The sequence below is a fragment of the Cricetulus griseus genome, chromosome 4 (assembly GCF_003668045.3).
Source record: "Cricetulus griseus strain 17A/GY chromosome 4, alternate assembly CriGri-PICRH-1.0, whole genome shotgun sequence".
Taxonomy (NCBI): domain Eukaryota; kingdom Metazoa; phylum Chordata; class Mammalia; order Rodentia; family Cricetidae; genus Cricetulus; species Cricetulus griseus.
Window position 1 is genome coordinate 59,629,477 of NC_048597.1, and position 17,871 is coordinate 59,647,347.

A 17,871-nucleotide genomic window follows, 5' to 3' on the forward strand; every position below is an offset into this window, starting at 1 on the left:
GCTGCCAGTTGCTGGGAACCTCTTCTGCCAGGCGTGTGAACCGCTGACACAGCAGAACCCACCAGGCCTCTTGGAGACACAGGGCAGGATGTGAATTTAAAAGCCCAGCCCAAGCCCACCACAAAGCAAATGCTGAACAAAAGGTTAATTCCACGGATAAACAGCTCTTGGTGGCGCTTGACTGAGCGTCTGGTTCCCATTTCGTGGTGCCATTCTGCCAGATGCTCCCTCCTTTAACACATCCTGCTAAGGCTGAGATGAAATACAAAACCAGAAAGCTGCAAACGTTACTGGCAGCACAGGGTAGCAACACACAGGGACACAGAAATCTCTGGAAGTGTCCTAGATATTCCCAGGCAGCAACACAACTGGGAAGAGGCACCTAGGACAAGCTAGTTATGCCTCACAAGACTGCTCAGTCTGAGAGATAGTTTTAAAACATGAGTGTGAGTGGCAGCAGAGGGACAGTATCTTCAGCATTCTTTTGGTGCACTGATGAAATTCAGGAGATTCAAGCCACACGTTGTGGCTCCTATCTTGAAACCCAGGATCCAGGAGGCTGCAACAAGAGGATCAGGAACCCAAGGCCATTTGAGGGGATATGGGTTCTCAAAACACAAATGAAACAGGAAGCAAAGAGTTGCAGGAGCACCAGCCTGCATTTCCCAGACTAGGGAGGCTAGATGCTTGTCTTGCCTATCTTCCTTTGTGTCATTTACTGTCACAAGTCTCCATTAGTCACCCTGTGAGGTCTACAAGAAGGACCTTCCATACATTAGGCACTGACTGCATCCTGTGTAGACAGCAATGTGATCCTGTGTGTTTCCTTAATGAAGGACCCAAACTTGATCATCTTTGGATAGTCTATAAGATGTTAACTCTAAGTTTGTGAATGCACCATCAAGAGCTCTCTATTTGTGTTTTCTGTCCCTGTATTCCTGAGGTGGCTCTTGTCTGGTCCCATCTGGAAAGTGAAGATGCTATCCTGTCCTGGATGCTGTCCAGTCCACAGACACAGAACAAGGGACTGAGCGTTGAGTACTCTCCATCATGTTGAACACTGTGTCCAATTGCATTGTGCAAAGCAGCAGGTAGCTGTGAAAGGCCTGTAGACCCCCATTGTGGCTGCTTTGGCTGCTGGTGAAAGGTCAGTCCTCAGGCAAGACTCTGACCCTTAACTTTTTTTGTGACAAGTGTCACAAGGTAAATTAATCAGATTTATGGCATTAAGCTCTACCAATATCTTTATCCCCTCAGCTCTTTTTCTTCAGAAAAATTCTCTGGTATGGGGGGAGTATCTTTCTGATGAAGAGTGAGAAGTGTTGTTTGGTTTGTTTTTCTCACAGTTTTTGCTACAGAGTGAAAACCGTCAGGCAGCCCTTCCTTCAAACCAGGGCTTTTATAAGTTACAACGAACTATCTGGCACTCCATCAAATAAATGCTCCTGACTGTGGGGACAATGGAGGGGCCAGGGTTGGCTGGTGCCCATTGGCTTCTTGATTTGGGGCAGAGCTTCTTCTTCAACCCGCACAAGACAGCAAGACCCATAATTAGGAAACTTTGCGCTTGGTCCGTGGAGTCCAAACAGTTGCAGGGCCTGAATGGGATTCAGTGGGGCAGGTGGGCTGCTTGGGGCTAAACAGAGAACCCTGCAACCTCAAAGCTCCCAACAGGAGTGGGAAGGCGGGAGACAGCTGACGTCACAGGTGCTTTTCATCCAGCCTCGCAGGAGAGCACCAAGTTCCTGCTGATAGAAATTTGTCAGCAAATTTTTTCTTATTCAGAAGTGACGGGATCCAGGAGACACTGGCTAGATATGATGATTTGATTATGGCTTGCACAGGCGACCCAGATGCCTGGGAACTGGCAGAGAGGGAGCAACCCCTCCCCACCTCCTCCGCCCCCTTTCACCAGGAGAGCTGACAGTCTGCAGCTGGTGGGTTTCTCCATGCTAGGCTGTGAGAGCATCAATGTTCTGGATTTGGTGCCCCTGTGGTTTGTTATAGCTACGTAAAAAAAAAAATGAAAGAAAGAAAAGAAAAGAAAACAACACACAGGACTACTTTTCCTCACAGTGATTTGCAGTGTGAAGGTAGATCACACTCTCGATACATATTTCCTCAGCACCTACTGTGTACTGAGCCCTGATCACTCTCACTAAGATGACATGAAGCTGGATACCACAGTGGAGGCGGGGAATAAACCATCTTCACATCTGGGCCAAGAGAATCACTAAAAGGAAGATCAATACAAGCAAAGCTTAATGGGGAAGGAGCCAGACATTGTATTTCATATACGAGTGCAAATATCCCTCCCATTTTCCAGTTAGAGCAACAGTGGTGGAACTTTGTGACAGATTGAACTATTGTCCATGAAACATACTGTACAGTGTCTTCTGGATAATCAGAATTTAATATATGTTACTGGCTTTTATAATTGTCACAATTACTTACTAAGCATTTGACAACCACCATGCTGCTATAAGCTACATGGGCAGAGACATTGGCGCCTTCTTGTAACTGAAGAATTTGAGTCCATGAAAGGGAAGCTCTCTGCCCAGGGTCATACTGTAGGCTAGTTGCAGATGGAAGCATCCCAGACTCCCAAGGTAGCATGCAGACAGCCACCTAAGAGCTAAAGAGTATAGTGTCTGCCCAGGCAAGAAATAAACCCTGTATGGAGCCTCTGAGATTTGAGGGTGATTTGCTACAGTAGTTTAGCATTCCTCAATGTGACTGGGGTGACTTGAGTAAGAGACTCTCAGAAGCCAACAGTGACCCTGAAATAACAGTAAGGCCATAGAAAATGTAGAAATGGTTAGGACATTGTGTCTATTGGAGTTCACTTAGACAGGTTCTTCTCAGGTAACTTTCAAGTTTTTGTCACCTGTGATGGGGTAGGGGGAGGCACAACTCTTCTTCATTTGCATCTGTGACAGAGGTCAGTTGTATGCTGTAAATCTTCCTGTTTAGAAACAAGGTCAAGAATGCATGAGGACAAGGAGTAACTGGGCTGAAAGAAAAGGTAAACTTAAGAGCAGGCAAATACAACCTTGTAATAAATGGTGGCTTTAATCTTTTCTTCTACTGCCAAGATTGTCACTGGTCTCCATGGTGTCTCCCATCCCAGCCTCTACATACCATACCAGTTACCTAGGCATGTGAGCGTTCCTGCATTTACTTTTCTTTGTGTGGGGGGCAGACGTGGGGGTGGGGGGAGGGGGGGAAACATGCCTGTGGTTGAACATCTCCTTCGGTCAATCGCCACCTTATTTTCTGAGACAGGCTTTCACTGAATCTGGAGCTCACCTATTGGACTTGTCTGGTTGTGCAGCAAGTTCCAGAGAGAACTTTTGCCTCTGCCTTCTCAGCACTGATATTACACCCGTGCCTTACTGCAGCCGGCTAAGCTCAGGTTTTCATACAGCAAGCACTTAACTTCTGAACCATCTTCCTAAACCCTCATTCTTGAGTTTTTCTATCAACCAAATAATCATAGTAGGTCCTTCTGCCTGAGATAGGCCTCACTACTAGAGCCCTAGTAGAATCCTACTGCCCTTAAGACCTTGTCTGAAGGCTACCTCCTCCAGGAAGCTTTCCTTCTTGGGCATCATCCAGCATTTTTGGCTTTCCCCTTCTGTCCCCTGGGGACCGTGCCACCTAAGGTTGCCTTTGCCCATGGACAAGGCCTAAAGCCCCAGGCCTGGCCTCTGCTTACCCTGCTCTGAAATGGGTCTGAGATGGATTTCCATTTGGAAAGAGATAAAATAAAGTGATAATTTTTCAATTAAAAACCCTAACAAACTAGGTCATGTTCAGTGCTAGGGCGAACAATTTGAAAGAAACAACAACAAAACAAAACAAACTCTTGTTGGAGTGTGTTGGTATTAACTTTCACAAATATTCACGTCCACAGAGTTTATATTCTCCCACGGCCATCATTTGCATGGGCAGGAGTGAGGTGGTGTGTTTTGCTGTTGTCTTTATGCTGACGTTCAATCTCCCCTTCCCCCCTCACCCCACCAATTATTGAATGCCTTTAAAAAAAGAAAGAAAGAAGGAAACCTCCACCCCAGCAGATGTGTGTGAGCTGTTTGATCTTGAGGCTGAATAGGAACCAACGTTGCGGAGGCTCAGATTATGGTGCAAAAGAGGGGAAAAAAATCTTAAGGGGAACTCTGTGCAGGAGGAAGTTTAGCTTTGATCTCGCTATTGAATTTTGCTGCTGGGGTGTGTTTATATCTATTTCTATTTATCTTTTTAGCTCCGAAATTCTGTGCTGCTGGGTCTGTCTTTTGTAACTCGACAGAAGGGAGTTTTGTCTGGTTCTGTGCATGTGATCTAAGTCATTTAAGGTAAGAATTTAATTTCTCTGGGAAACCAGGAGAGGCCTGCAACGTAATTTATGGATATCTTTTCCTTTAAAGGATTTTAAAATAATTGGGGCCACTTTATCTCAAACCAAATGGAAAAGAGGCCTATTAAAAAGCAGAGAGGCCACGTTCCAGACAAGGTCTGACTTTACCATTTAATTCCTCATTTGCACATGTTCCTCACTATAGAAAACCCAGACCTCAGAGAGCCTTCTGACCTGGGCAATTTAGAAACGGGAATAAAAGTGCGTTTGCTCACAGCCAAATTCTGTGTCAGAGTTTTCCCCCAAAGAGGCTTCTTTATCTCAGAAAATCAAGTAAGTTTGAAAGTTAACTTGAGAAACTTTGGAAGGCCCCTTTCACATTATGTGGTGTCATATGGTGACACCAGTGTGACAGGTAGGAGGTTTATTTCCTGCAGCATGTGCAATGGTGGCATTTCAGGGCATTTCAGAGTGACATGGACACACCCGCCCCCACCCCTGATTACTGGTTTTTCATTTTGATTTGAGGTTCGCTGCAATGTCTCCATTAATTTGCCCATTTATGTTCCTGCCCATGCTGTAGATGTGTTTTTTCAGTTAATTTATGCACTGAGACGTCATAGCATAGCCCAGTGGTTGAGCACTTGCCTACCATACAGGAGGCTCTGTGTTCAACACAGCTAAAAATAAATTGAAGGGAAAAACATACATACCCAGTATATAATATACATTCAATCAGTCAATGTTTCCTAAACCTACTGTTTGCCAGAGGCTTTGCTTCTGCATGCATAATCATCCAAGGGGAAGATGTAAAAGCATATTATTTTGTACCCCAAAGCATAAACCAGCCAAAGTTGCTAAATTAGGTACTCACAATCAGTTAAACAGCCGTTTTCAGAGTTTATATTATTTAGCAGTTTTGGAAGTGTTTATTCAGCACCAGCCTATTAAAAGCACAATGCTAAGCATGGGTGAGAGCAGGGAAATTAATCACAGACTAGCTGTGGGCATCAGAAGAGACACTAATTGTCTGCTAATGGGCAGGGGAGTATGTGGGTTAGGGGCAAACAACACGGAAGGGAGATTCCTTGGACACTGGAACTAGACTGTCAGTCTTTGAGTGGTGGAGTCCAAATTCCTGAGAGTTCAGAAGGGGCTACCTCAATCTCCTGCTAAAAGAAGGCCGTGTTGAGGGAATAGGATGTCTAAGAAAGTGTGGATACACCCTCCAGCACACCCCAATATGACTTTTCAAAGCCTTGGGTCTGTTGTACTTTTTGCCCAACCCCCACTCCTGGAATGACATTAGCATCTCCTACGTTGCCCATTGACTTCCGGACTAGACGTTCTGACCCCAGAGATCAATGTTTCATAGGTTCTTATTTACAAACTGCGATCCTGGGTTTGGGGGAGGAGTGCATACATATGCTTAGTAAGCATTCTTCACCCTCAGCCCTTTGGTTTCAATTTAAACCACGCTGGGTTAAAAACTCAGAACGGAGTCTCACTTTACTTGGAATGGGCCAATGTGGGATCAACACCAAGGCATTAGACCTGATTCAACTGGGATTGAGACACTTGACAAGTTACACATTTCATGTGCTTGATGCCTTTCTTAACCAAGTGTTTTTTATATAACCTTGACAGTTTCTTTTTAGAATTAGCCAGCTCAAGATAAATTATAATAAGAATAATGTTATATGTTACATATATCTAATCATACATATCTCTGTGAATATTCTTTATCATTCACTGTATGTGAAATGCTTACTGTGTATACAAAGTCCTTACTGCATAAGGATACCACAAAGGCAAGCTTCTTCTTGCAGCTATTTATACAATATACAATATATATGCATGTAGTGCTAAAAACTGTAGTTAAAAATGTATTAACATGTGTGGTGATTTGAATGAGAATGGCTTCCATAAGCTCTGATATACTGGAAAGATTGGTTCCTAGTTGGTAGAACTGTTTGGGTTTCAGGGCTTGTCATATGACTGTGCCTTGATCAATCAGATTCTCTCTTGGAAATTTTATAGTTAGGACCAAAAGATACAGCTCAGAAAGTCACTGAAGTCATCTCCTGCAGCAGTTTTTCCTGAAGGTGTCCATTAGTCCCTGCTTCCTAGGTCCTGCCTTGGACCCTGTGCATTCTGACATAGATTCTTCTGATTCTGTAACCAGTTCTGTGTCTGCAACTAGATTCCTTCTGTGCTATTTGGTTTCTTCTGCCTATCAGCAAGCAATGCTAGCTGGTTAAGCTTTGTTAGTCACATTTTAGGTTGAAATTTCTGTTCTCTTGTGTAGGAATAGACAGCTATAATTATTCAGTAAAAGGTGGCCACAGGTGAAACAAGTAACCAAAAGACTGGCTTACTCAATTAACTCTGGTCTCAAATTTGTAAATGTTAGTCCACGCAGGAAGTTCTGAGGTCCCCTCCTCAGAGACCTCTTCTGAGGCTGGAAGGGTCCTAGAATCAAACTTCTAACGGTGCTTCTGGGCCACCAATCCATTTTGAGTAGAAAATCTTTACATTTGATCTCCTCTTCAGGCAAGAGAAGTTTTGGAACACAGGAGTCAGATGACCCTGACTTTCCAACATGAACCTCAGGTCTGGGTGTCCATCATGGACCTCACTAACTAGGTCCTTCTCTTAGGCCTAAGTAGACATGAAGATGGCTTGAGTGGAAGGCGTCAGCCTAGCACCTTCCCACCGAGCTTCACAGGGATGCTGGGTGGAATGTCTGAGTCTACTGTAATAGAAAGTTAGCAACTGCAGCAGACTGTATGGGAGTCTGAGGAAATACAAGTCTGTCCCCTGGGAGATGGCTTCATTCCTCTCTGCATTTATCAGACCTCCATTCCTTCCGATCTTCCTTTACCAAGTCATTTTTTTCCCTTCCCCTAAAGCTTAGCTCTAAAGTGACTTTTCTACAAGACTCATTCCCACCGCATTAGCAGAATAAACACCTACATGTTCTGTTCTTGAGATGTCAACAGCACAATTTTGGTACCAATAACAACCCTTACTTCTCTGCCCATTCCTACATTTCCTGGAGCTTTGTTTATCTATCTCATTGAAACCTTGCAACAACCTTATGAGATAAGTATCACACTCCAGTTTATAGACGAGAAAATGAATCCAGAGAAGTGGTTTGCCCTAGAAAGTTACTTAGGAAAATTAGAGGTAAAATTTGAAACTCTTCTTACTACAAAATGTTTGTCTCTAACCATCCTGCTCTAACAAGTCAGTTCAATACATGTTCTTTCTGTCTTAGTATTTGGTTTCCTTATCTAATAGAAAGTTCACTCAACCAGGACCAGGGTAGTCTGAGAGAATATTCTTTTCTTTTTTCTTTCTTTCTTTCTTTCTTTCTTTCTTTCTTTCTTTCTTTCTTTTTTTTTTTTTTGTTTTTTTGAGACAGAGTTTCTCTGTGGCTTTGGAGGCTGTCCTGGAACTAGCTGTTGTAGACCAGGCTGGTCTCAAACTCATAGAGATCTGCCTGCCTCTGCCTCCCGAGTGCTGGGATTAAAGCTGTGCGCCACCAATGCCCAGCTCTGAGAGAATATTCTAATGGCTTTTAAGATCAGGCTCACATTCTGTGGAGTGCTAAGGGTCACATTTCTTCTCTAAGTAATCATTTAAGGAACACTGTTTATGACTGACATGCTGTGCTCCACTGGCTGGTATTTCGGCACACAGGCAGGGATTGGCACATTACTGGAAGCAACAAGCATTTTTTCCTACTAAGCCATCAGTTCTGCTTTCTATTCATGTTTATGGGACAGATTAAAAATCAGCTTCCTGAGAGGCATAAAGAGCTTGTTATCCATCAACATCTATTGTAGGTCTGTTTTGTGCAGAACTCACGAGAATTGATTTCAGGAGCTGTAGATGAAGATTCTAATGTGGGAGGTCTTGGAGCATCAGGCAGGATTTGCCTGAACTTGGGCTGGAGAGCCATGTGCTTTGGTAGTGCTGACCCTGACTTTGAGCCAGCCTTTATGCTGAATGTAAAGTCTCATGGCAAGTACAGTTGCTCCCTGGAAGATGTGCACTGTAGCAATGGTCTTGGCAGGAGAGATGCTAATGTGGGTTCTTGGAGCAGTATAGAAGTCTAGACAGTGGCTGAGAACGTATAGAGATATATTCATTTATTTGTGTGTTTATTCATGCATATCATATTGTGTATGGGGGGAGTGTAGCATGGCCACCCTGGAACTTGCTTTATAGACCAGGCTGGCTTCGAACTTGGAGATATACCTATCTCTGCCTCTCAAGTGCTGGGATTAAGGGCATTTGCCACTATTGCCCTGCATGCCACAAATATTTATTGAGTATGATGGAGCTTTACCTTAAGGGCACAGTTGCAAACAGATGGGGGCTGGAGAGATGGCTCGGCAGGTCGGAGCATTGACTGCTCTTACAGAGGACCTGAGTTTGATCCTGAGCACCCAACTGAAGGCTCACAAGTGTCTGTAATTCCAGTTCCACTCTATCTGGTGCCCTCTTCTGGTCTTCATGGGCACTGCATGCACCTGGTGCACATAGACACATGCAGGCAAGACACTCATACTCATAAAATACTTTTCTTTTCTTTTTTTTTTTTAATAAAAAAAGACAGATGAAGCCTCTGTTCTGACAGAATTTCAGAGGGAGGCAGATAAGGAATACTCATAACATAAGAGGTACTGTAATTATAGCTGTGATGAATGCTGCAACAAATGAAGTCCATAATGTTATAAGACAGCTCATGCTCCATCTTTAGGCAGAATTCAGTTGTTCCAAGTCAAAGCTGCAGTCTTAGAAGAGGTTCTAAGTGCAGTGGCCTCTGTGGCTGCAGTTCATTTGAACCAAGCTAAAGCAAATACTTTCTAGAGGTTCCAACCCTTAACTAACAACCCTAATGAAGAGACAGGACATACTGAGAAAGTGGGGCATGTGGATGAGAAATGTTCCAGAAGAGCTGGCATCCATTCCTGCCATTCCTGGTTCTGGAAGTGTGACCCTGGGCAAGGAGATATTAAACTCTTTGTGACATGGGTCCTCATTTCCTGGTGGGAGAAGTGTTTCCCACATTGCCTGCTTGTGGTAGTTTGAATGTAATTGGCCCCCATAAGCTCACAGAGAGTTGCACAATGAGGAGGTGTGTAACTGTGAGAGTGGGCTTTGAGGTTTAATAAATGCTCAAGCCACACCCAATGTTTCAGTTCACTTCCTGTTGCCTGCAGATCAAAGATGTAGCACTCTCAGCTCCTTCTCCAGCACCACGTCTGCCTTCATGAGGCCATGCCCCACCATGATGGTAATGGACTAAGTCTCTGAGCTGTAAGCAAGCCACCCAATTAAATGTTTTCCTTTGTAAGAGTTACCATGGTCATGGTGTCTTTCTTCACAGCAACAGAAACCCTAACTAAGACAGTAATTAGTATATTAATTGTGCAAATTAGTGAGTTTCATCACAGTGCTCTCATTCCCATGTCTGTTATGCTTGGCTCAGTCTACCCTCTCTAATGCCCTCTCTGGGACACTGGAGAAAATTAAAGTGACAGCCCTAACTTGCACAGTGCAAAAGGAGAATTTAAATATGCAAAAGACCAACCTGGGAAAGGTAAAGTTTTAAAGCTGCACGAGGAACCACAGGAGACAGGTCCTGAGGTGAAGGGGCACAGACAGCAGCTGCTTCTGAAGGCTGGAGTTGCAGCGCTGAAGAAGCCGAGGTAGGGCTGCAGTTGGGCTTGACCTCAGCTGCTGGGGGATCGTGACAGAAGTGGCAACCCAGAGACAGTTTTTCTGTCTCTACCCATTGGGCTATAAACCAGAAGCTCCCAGAAAGCCAGCTGGCAAAGACACAGAATGGAAAATGATAGATTTGGGCTCTGAGACAATAAATAACCTGAGCTGGCAAGAGGACAAAAGGTAACTTTTCAAAAGAGCCTTGTCTTGCCCTGCTGGCAAAGGTGCCCTCATGATTTCAGGGGTGTGATAAAGTCACTTCTACAAATGAGTCTTGAAATAAGTATGCAAGGCAAGGGGTCATGTGACACAGAGCCAGTTTAGCAATGACTCTCAAAAACTCAAGTCCCAGACTTTGGGCTACTGCTAACCACAGGCCTAAGAGGAGAAGCTACAAAACTTCTAGAGACCACACAAAACCCAATCTTAGTGATTTAGGATTTGGCCAATATTTCTCAATACACAAAAGCAAAAACTTAAAAAAATTGAAAACCAATAAACTGAACTGCTCAAAAAGGATTGCTTAAAACATTTACAAAACAAGATGAAAGCTGCTTACAGGAAATGTATTGTTTCATAGAAGGACTTAAGGCTAGATGGCATCATGAACTCTGATAATGAGTTGGAAGAATGGCCAGCAGATTGGGACAGACGGTTAGCAGGGGCAGTACAGGCCAAGTCAGTACGTGGAGAAAATGGTTCAGAGGTTAAGAGCACTGGCTGCTCTTCGAGAGGACCCAGATTCAATTCCCAGCACCCATATGGCAGCTCATAATTGTCTGTAACTCTAGTTCCAAGAGATCTGTCACCCTCATACAGACACACTCAGGCAAAACACCAATGCCCACAAAATAAAAATAAATCATCAAAAAAAATATATGGGAAACTGCTGTGGGTGAGCAAAATGATACAACTACTCATAAAATTGCTCCTTCTTTTCAAACTTGTCTTGGGGTTTCTATTGCTGGGATGAAATATCTTGACAAAAAGCACCTTGGGGAGGAAAGAGTTTATTTCTGCTTATACTTCCTAGTAAGTTCATCACTGAGGAAAATCAGGACAGGAACTTAACCAAGGCAGGAACCTGAAGACTGGGACCAATGCAGAGGCCATGGAAGGGTGCTGCTTACTGGCTTGCTCCTAAGGGCTTGCTCAGACTGCTTTCTTCTAGAATCTAGGACCACTTGCCCAGGGGTGGCACCACCCACAGTCATCTGGGCCCTCTCATATCAATCATCAATCAAGAGTTCCCATAATAGTTTACCAAGCTCTTGAGTACTCAATGGCTTGTTTATCTCAAAGTTCAAATTCCACCACAATCCTTCCCAAAACACATGGCGAGGTCTGCAACAGCAATACCCCATGGCCTGGTACCAATTTCTGCCTTACATAGGAGTTTCTATTTCTGTGATAAAACATCATGACCAAAAGCAACTTGAGGAGGAAAAGGTTTATTTTACCTTATAGCCTATAGACTATAGCCTATAGCCTATAGACCAGGGAAGTTAGGGCAGGAACGCAAGGCAAGACCTGGAAGTGGGAACTGAAGCAGAAGCCATAGAGGAGTACTGTTTACTGGCTTGCTCCACATGGCTGGCTCGGCCTGTTTTCTCATACCATGCAGGACTCCTTGCCCAGGGGTGGCACTGCCCACAATGAGCCGTGCCCTCCCACATCAATTATCAATCAAGACAATCTTCCACAGGCTTTTTTTTCCTACAGGCTAATCTGGTGGGACATTGTCTCAAATTGAGATACCCTCTTCCAAAATGACTCTAGCTTTCATCCAGTTGACATAAAACTAGCCCGCACAGTTAAGTGAGTATCTATATATGATCCAGCTGTTCTCCTCTGAGTCTTTTGCGCCTATACCCAAGAGAAATTAAAGGATGTACTCAGAGAAGGACATATGAAAATATCACAGAAGCTGTGTTTGTAATATCCCCAAACTGGAAACAACCCAGATATCTATCAATAGTACTACTGGATAAAGTTATAGTGTGGCTATGCAACAACATTCTGAGTAAAATTAGAATGGAGTGAGCTACCAGAATGTCTAGGAGCATGGATGCATCTCAAGATGGGTTTGCTGGCTACAAAAATACAGCCAGCTAAGGGACTGCAGAGATGGTTCATTGGTTAAGAGCACTTGCTGCGCTTCCAGAGGATCTAAGTTGGCTTCCCAGGTACCACATCAGGTAGCTTACATAACTCTAGCTCTGAGGGGTGGGATCTGATGCCCAATTCTGGTCTCTCTTGGCATTTGCACATGTGGCACTCACACATACACACACACACACACACACACATGAATAAAAATAAAAATAAAATAAAATAAATAATAATAAATAAATAATAATAATAAATAAATAAAATAAAAAATAAAATAAAATAAATAAAAATAAAAATAAATAAATAATAAATAAATAATAAAAATAATAAATAATAAATAATAAATAATAAATAAAATAAATAAATAAAATAAAAATAAAAATAAAAATAAAATATTTTAAAAAGATATAAATAGTTGAACCAGGATGTAGCTCAATGGGAAAGTTTACTTCCTACTAGGGGATGCACAAATGACAGGAAGCCAACCAGTGTTGTTGAAGAGTTGGGGTGGAAGACAAGGTGATGTAGAGAAAAGATGGAGAGACGCTTGCCAATGGGCATGAAGGAAGTTGGAAATAATGGACACTCGTATCCTGGCAACTGTTTATGAATATATACTATGGCAGTTTAAGTGAGAATGGCCGCCTTCTGCTCATATATTTGAATATTTGCTCCCCAGTTGGCAGAACCGTTTGGGAAAGGTTAGAAAGGCCTTGTTGAAAAGGTGTGTCACTGGGGGTGGGAAATGAGGTTGCAACAGCCCACATCACTCCTGATTAGCTCTCCATCTTTGCCTTGCGCTTGTGGATCAAATGTGAGCTCTCAGCTACTGTTCCAGCCCCATGCCTGCCTGCCTTCCCGCCTGCCTGTGGCCATGCTCGGTGCCATGATGATGAAATCTAATGCTCTGAAACTGTAAGCAAGCTCCTAGGAAGTACTTCCTTCATAAGCAGCCTTGGTCATGGTGTCTTATCACAACGATAGAAATGTAGCTAAGATGACGTATGTCTCAGTTCAGCCAGCTGTTTATTTTAAATGTGTAAGTCTATCCTATGTAAATTATATTTCAATAGGGCTGGAAACAAAACATGTTCTGGGCAAGGAGTCTTATGACACGAATCTTTTCAGTTCTGGGCACAAATTATTATGTCACATTGACCAAGTTTTACCTGTGCCCTGAAAGCTTTGTGTTAGGTCAGGGTAAAAACCCAAATGCTCTTAGGGTCCACACAGAAATTACAGATAGGGGCACACAAGCCAGGTTCACCATGAAGAACGGGGAGGGACTGTGGCCACCTAGACAATATGTGACCTTATTCTGAAAAGCAATTGTCAATCATCTCCAGCCATTTGCTTTTGCTATTTGATAAACTATGGCCACTTTTGGTGATGCTTCTGATTTTGTAAGAGTGTTTTAGTTCCTTTTCAATTATCCTGCCTCAGCCTCCTGAGTTCTGGGATTGCAATGTGTGCCACCATGCTGGGTTTGAATCACTTCATTTTTTTTTTAAGGATTAGAGAGATAAACATGTTCTAAAGTGATTTATTTATTTTTATTTAATGCACATGGATGTTTTGCTTGCATGTACATCTCTGTGAGGGTGTCATATCCCCTGGAAGTGGAGCTACAGACTATATAAACTGCCTTGTGGGTACTGGGATTGGAACGTGGATCCTCTGGAAGAACAGCCAGTGCTGTTAATTGTTGAGTCACCTCTCCAGCCCTGATAATATTTTTTAAAGTAAAAAAGTACATTTGTGAAATTTGAATTCATTTTTATGTGTGTGTATATATGTATGTATTAAGTATGTATTTTTAAGACAAAGTCTCACTAGGTAACTCTTGCTGACCTGGAGTTTGCTAAGTAAACTGGAAGATCCAACCGGCCTCAGCCTCCTGAGTACTTGGGACTAACCACATGGGCCGCCATGCTCTGCTCAAAATTTAGATTCTTAACTTTGTCATCCTAATTCCTTTATGGAACAAAGTAGAAGAATCAATCAATTGTTCTGTCTATCTCTTCTTCCTAAAAAACTTCTAAATCACTGAATGGAATTGTAGTGCAACGGCTGCATCATGGAATAGGTTAAGCAACCGCTGAGATCTGTCAGAACCCAGTTAAAAATACAAAGGGAACAATAAAGACGTTCTAGACTCCAGAGAAAACGTGAGTCTTTTGGCGGTAGATGCGCTGTGCTTCGGGAGTTGATAAAAGCTGGGTGTGTGGAAGGACATTACTGGTATGCAGGTCACAGCTCTCCGTCAACCTTGTTCTGGAGTGAGAACTGAGTAGTGACAGCAGGAACATGGCCTACCCTCAATTGTGTGTTTACTATGTTCCAGGTGTCCCCGGCACTCGGCTCATATCATTAATCCTGGGGCTGGTGAGATGGCTCAGCAGGTGCTTGATGAGCAAGCCGGGTCTCTGAGTTCAATCCCAGGACCCCACGTAGCAATGAAAAGAGCTGACCCCATAATATCATCCTCTGACCTCCCCATGTGCACTCCACATGCCCATACCCCTCGCACTAATAATAATAAATGAGATTAACATCTCAAAAGCTTCAGACAGGTATTGACAAGCATGCGGCAGCAGCCAAGATGTGACACTGAGTACTGAGGCCGCGGAGTAGAGCACTCTCACTACCCGCATGTGCCACACCCCCTTATAAAAAGCAAGCTGGGGACTGCAGCGGTGAAGAGCACCAGCTGTTCTTGCAGAGGTGAAGGCGGGGGTTAAATGAGTTCACCAGACCCACGGGAAAAGATAAATAGGTATTTTATTGGGGAACAACTTACACAGATAAGAGCAAATAATCGCCGAGGACTTCTTGCTCCAGAAGATGCAGTCTCTGGCCTTTTGATGCTCTCCCGGACCCTCTACCTTAAAGGGTGTGGCCACTACTACAAGTTCACTGGTAGGGCAAGATGCCACTACACCCACTACACAAAGGACCTGGGTTCAATTCCCAGCACCCACATGGCAGCTCACAACTGTCTGTAATTCCAGTTCTAGGGGTCCCGACACCCATGGCAATACAGCAATGCACATAAAATGAAAATAGATAATTTTTAAAAAGAGCAAGCCCTTCTCGCCCCTCTTTCTTCCTTCTGCTGTCACTCAGAGGCCTTCTCTGCACAGTCCCCCATAAAGCTTCCACATGAGCTCTGCTGCGTGGTGTGGCTTTGTGGTACCCCTTGGCTCCAACCTGCCAAGGTTACCTTCTGCCATTAAACTATTACACAAGGCCCTTATGGAATAGATGTATGAGACAGATACAGCTTTTAAATTCTCCCTCTACAGTCAGAGGCCAATATTAGGGGGTCACTTCTCTCTTTTCATTGTTACATGGGTTCCTGGGATTTAACTCAGGGGACAGCCTTGTTCTTCCAGCACTTTCACCTGCTGAGCTGTCTCACCAGTCCCAGGATTAAGTGCACAGGACACCTGGGACATAGTAAACACAAATAGGACTAAGAATACTTCAATAATTTACCCATGATCAAGTGGTCCTTGGCTAGTTCTGGCTGTCTCATTAGTTTGGATTAAGGTCTGGGTTTTTTATCTAAAGTTTTTATGGAAGAAGGAAGTGGGGGTAGAGGTAGATTTTCAGATGCTTATTACTAGCTACTTTATACATATCTCATTAAACTTTGCCCTCATATTGTAAGACTCCTGGTATAGTCAAGGACGTGAGAAAAAACGACAAAGAAGTCAATGGCCAGCTGGTAAGCAGTAAAACTAAAACTTGAGCCTTAGTTTGTCTGACCCTGAACCTGTGGTTATTTTTTTGTTTTTTGTTTTTGTTTTTCACTAACAGAGGAAATTTCAGAGCAGCATTCAGGCAAGAAAGAATGTTTAAGGAAAGCTTCCATTTAGCACTTCATCCTTAGCTTTGTCCAGCCTTAACTAGTTTAACTGAACTAGTTGTTCACTCAATACCAGGAAGTAGGTGTATGTGTGGCAAGAGGTTGGGTACATAGACTTCTTGGGAAATTAAGTTGATAGAAAAAAATAAATGTCTGAGAAAAAAAATGGGGTTTTATTTTATTATTTTTATATTATTTTATTGTAATTAATTATTATTTGGGGGGTTTTGAGATAGTGTTTCTCTGTGTAACAGCTCTGGCTGTCCTGGAACTTACTCTATATGTCAGGCTGGCCTCGAACTCAGACATCTGCCTGCCTCTCTGCCTTCTGAATGCTGGGATTAAAGATGTATGCTACCACTGCCTGGTTAAAAAAAAGGGGGGGAGGGGATTTTAAGCAGCAGCATTTTAGCTAGTCATTTCGTGTCTTTGAAGAGCTGTGTTAAAGGTTTATGCTTTCTTCGGAGGAGTCAAAGGAAAGAGATTAGAGGAGTTCAGCAGGTAAATGAACTAGGCTTTCTGAACTTTAAACCACAATAACCCTTAGTCAAATTTAGAACTCCTAATCAAGAACATTGTCTTAAACAATACAATTTTACTTTAAACTACCCGGCAACTTACCTAAAACAATGCAATATGGACAAACTATTGTTTTACGATTACTAAGCATGTATCAGAAGGCACTCAGAACTCAATGGCAGTGGCCTGTGGTGCAGGTCCTCTGCCCGGGCATGCCCTGCATGTTGAACTCCTTGGCAGACTCTGTGCCAGTTCTTGGGTCTCTCCTGAGAATCCTGAGCCCCATGTTCCCTTTGCCCCCATCCACCACTGCCCCAAGCCTTCTAGAGCTGTGGTTCTCACACTTCACAGGGCATGGAAGTGAGCAGGCTTGTTAAAACACAGATTGTCAGCTCCACCCCAGGAATTTCTGATTCAAGAGTCCGGGTGTGGCCCCGGATTTGCATATCCAACAAGTTCCCAGCTTGATGCTCCTGGTGTGCAGGATAGACTGTTGCTCCAGGGAAAATCCCTTTGTGGCCTCTTGGCCTGAACAGACAATTTCTGTCTTTTCTGAAAGGTCTGGGAGCCTCTCAAAGGAAGGGATTGAATAAAGGAAGTATAAAAAGGAGCAGTAGGGGTCTGCTGGAGGAGATCATGGCTGATGGAGCCCTGCATAGCCTTCCAGGAGCAAGGCTCCCAGAAAGTCTCCCACAAGTGTCTGCTTTGGTTCCTGCCTCTAGTCATTCAGAGCACCATGGTTCAGCACCGGAGCAAAACAATGCTGTTCAGTAGAACTGGGCATCATCCAGGCATGATGTACAATGCTGTAGTCAGGAGCCATGTGTGGCTGGCCATGTACGATGCTTTCATGTGTTGTAAATTGGTTCCCACTGTGATGTATCAATAGTGTGGAAACCTAATCTGACTATGGTGCTTAGAGGTGAGGCCCTTGGAAATTATTAGTTTTAGATGAAGTCATCAGGATGGAGCCCCTATAACTGAATCCTAGTGGTTTCCTAAGGAGGAGGAAAGGGTAGAATACATACTCACCAATTCATGTGCACTCTCAAGCCCCTGCCAGATGTTCTGTGCTATTCTGGGACTCTGCAGTAAGAAAGCCATCACCAGATGTGGTCCTTCAACCTTGTACCTCTAAGACCATAAGTTAAAGCAAACCCCTTTCTTTAGAACTCATCTCCCTGGTGGTATTATTTTACGGACACCAGAAATGAATGAATACATCATAAAAATTAGTTAAAGCTAAAGAAATTAAAAACCCATTTTATTATCC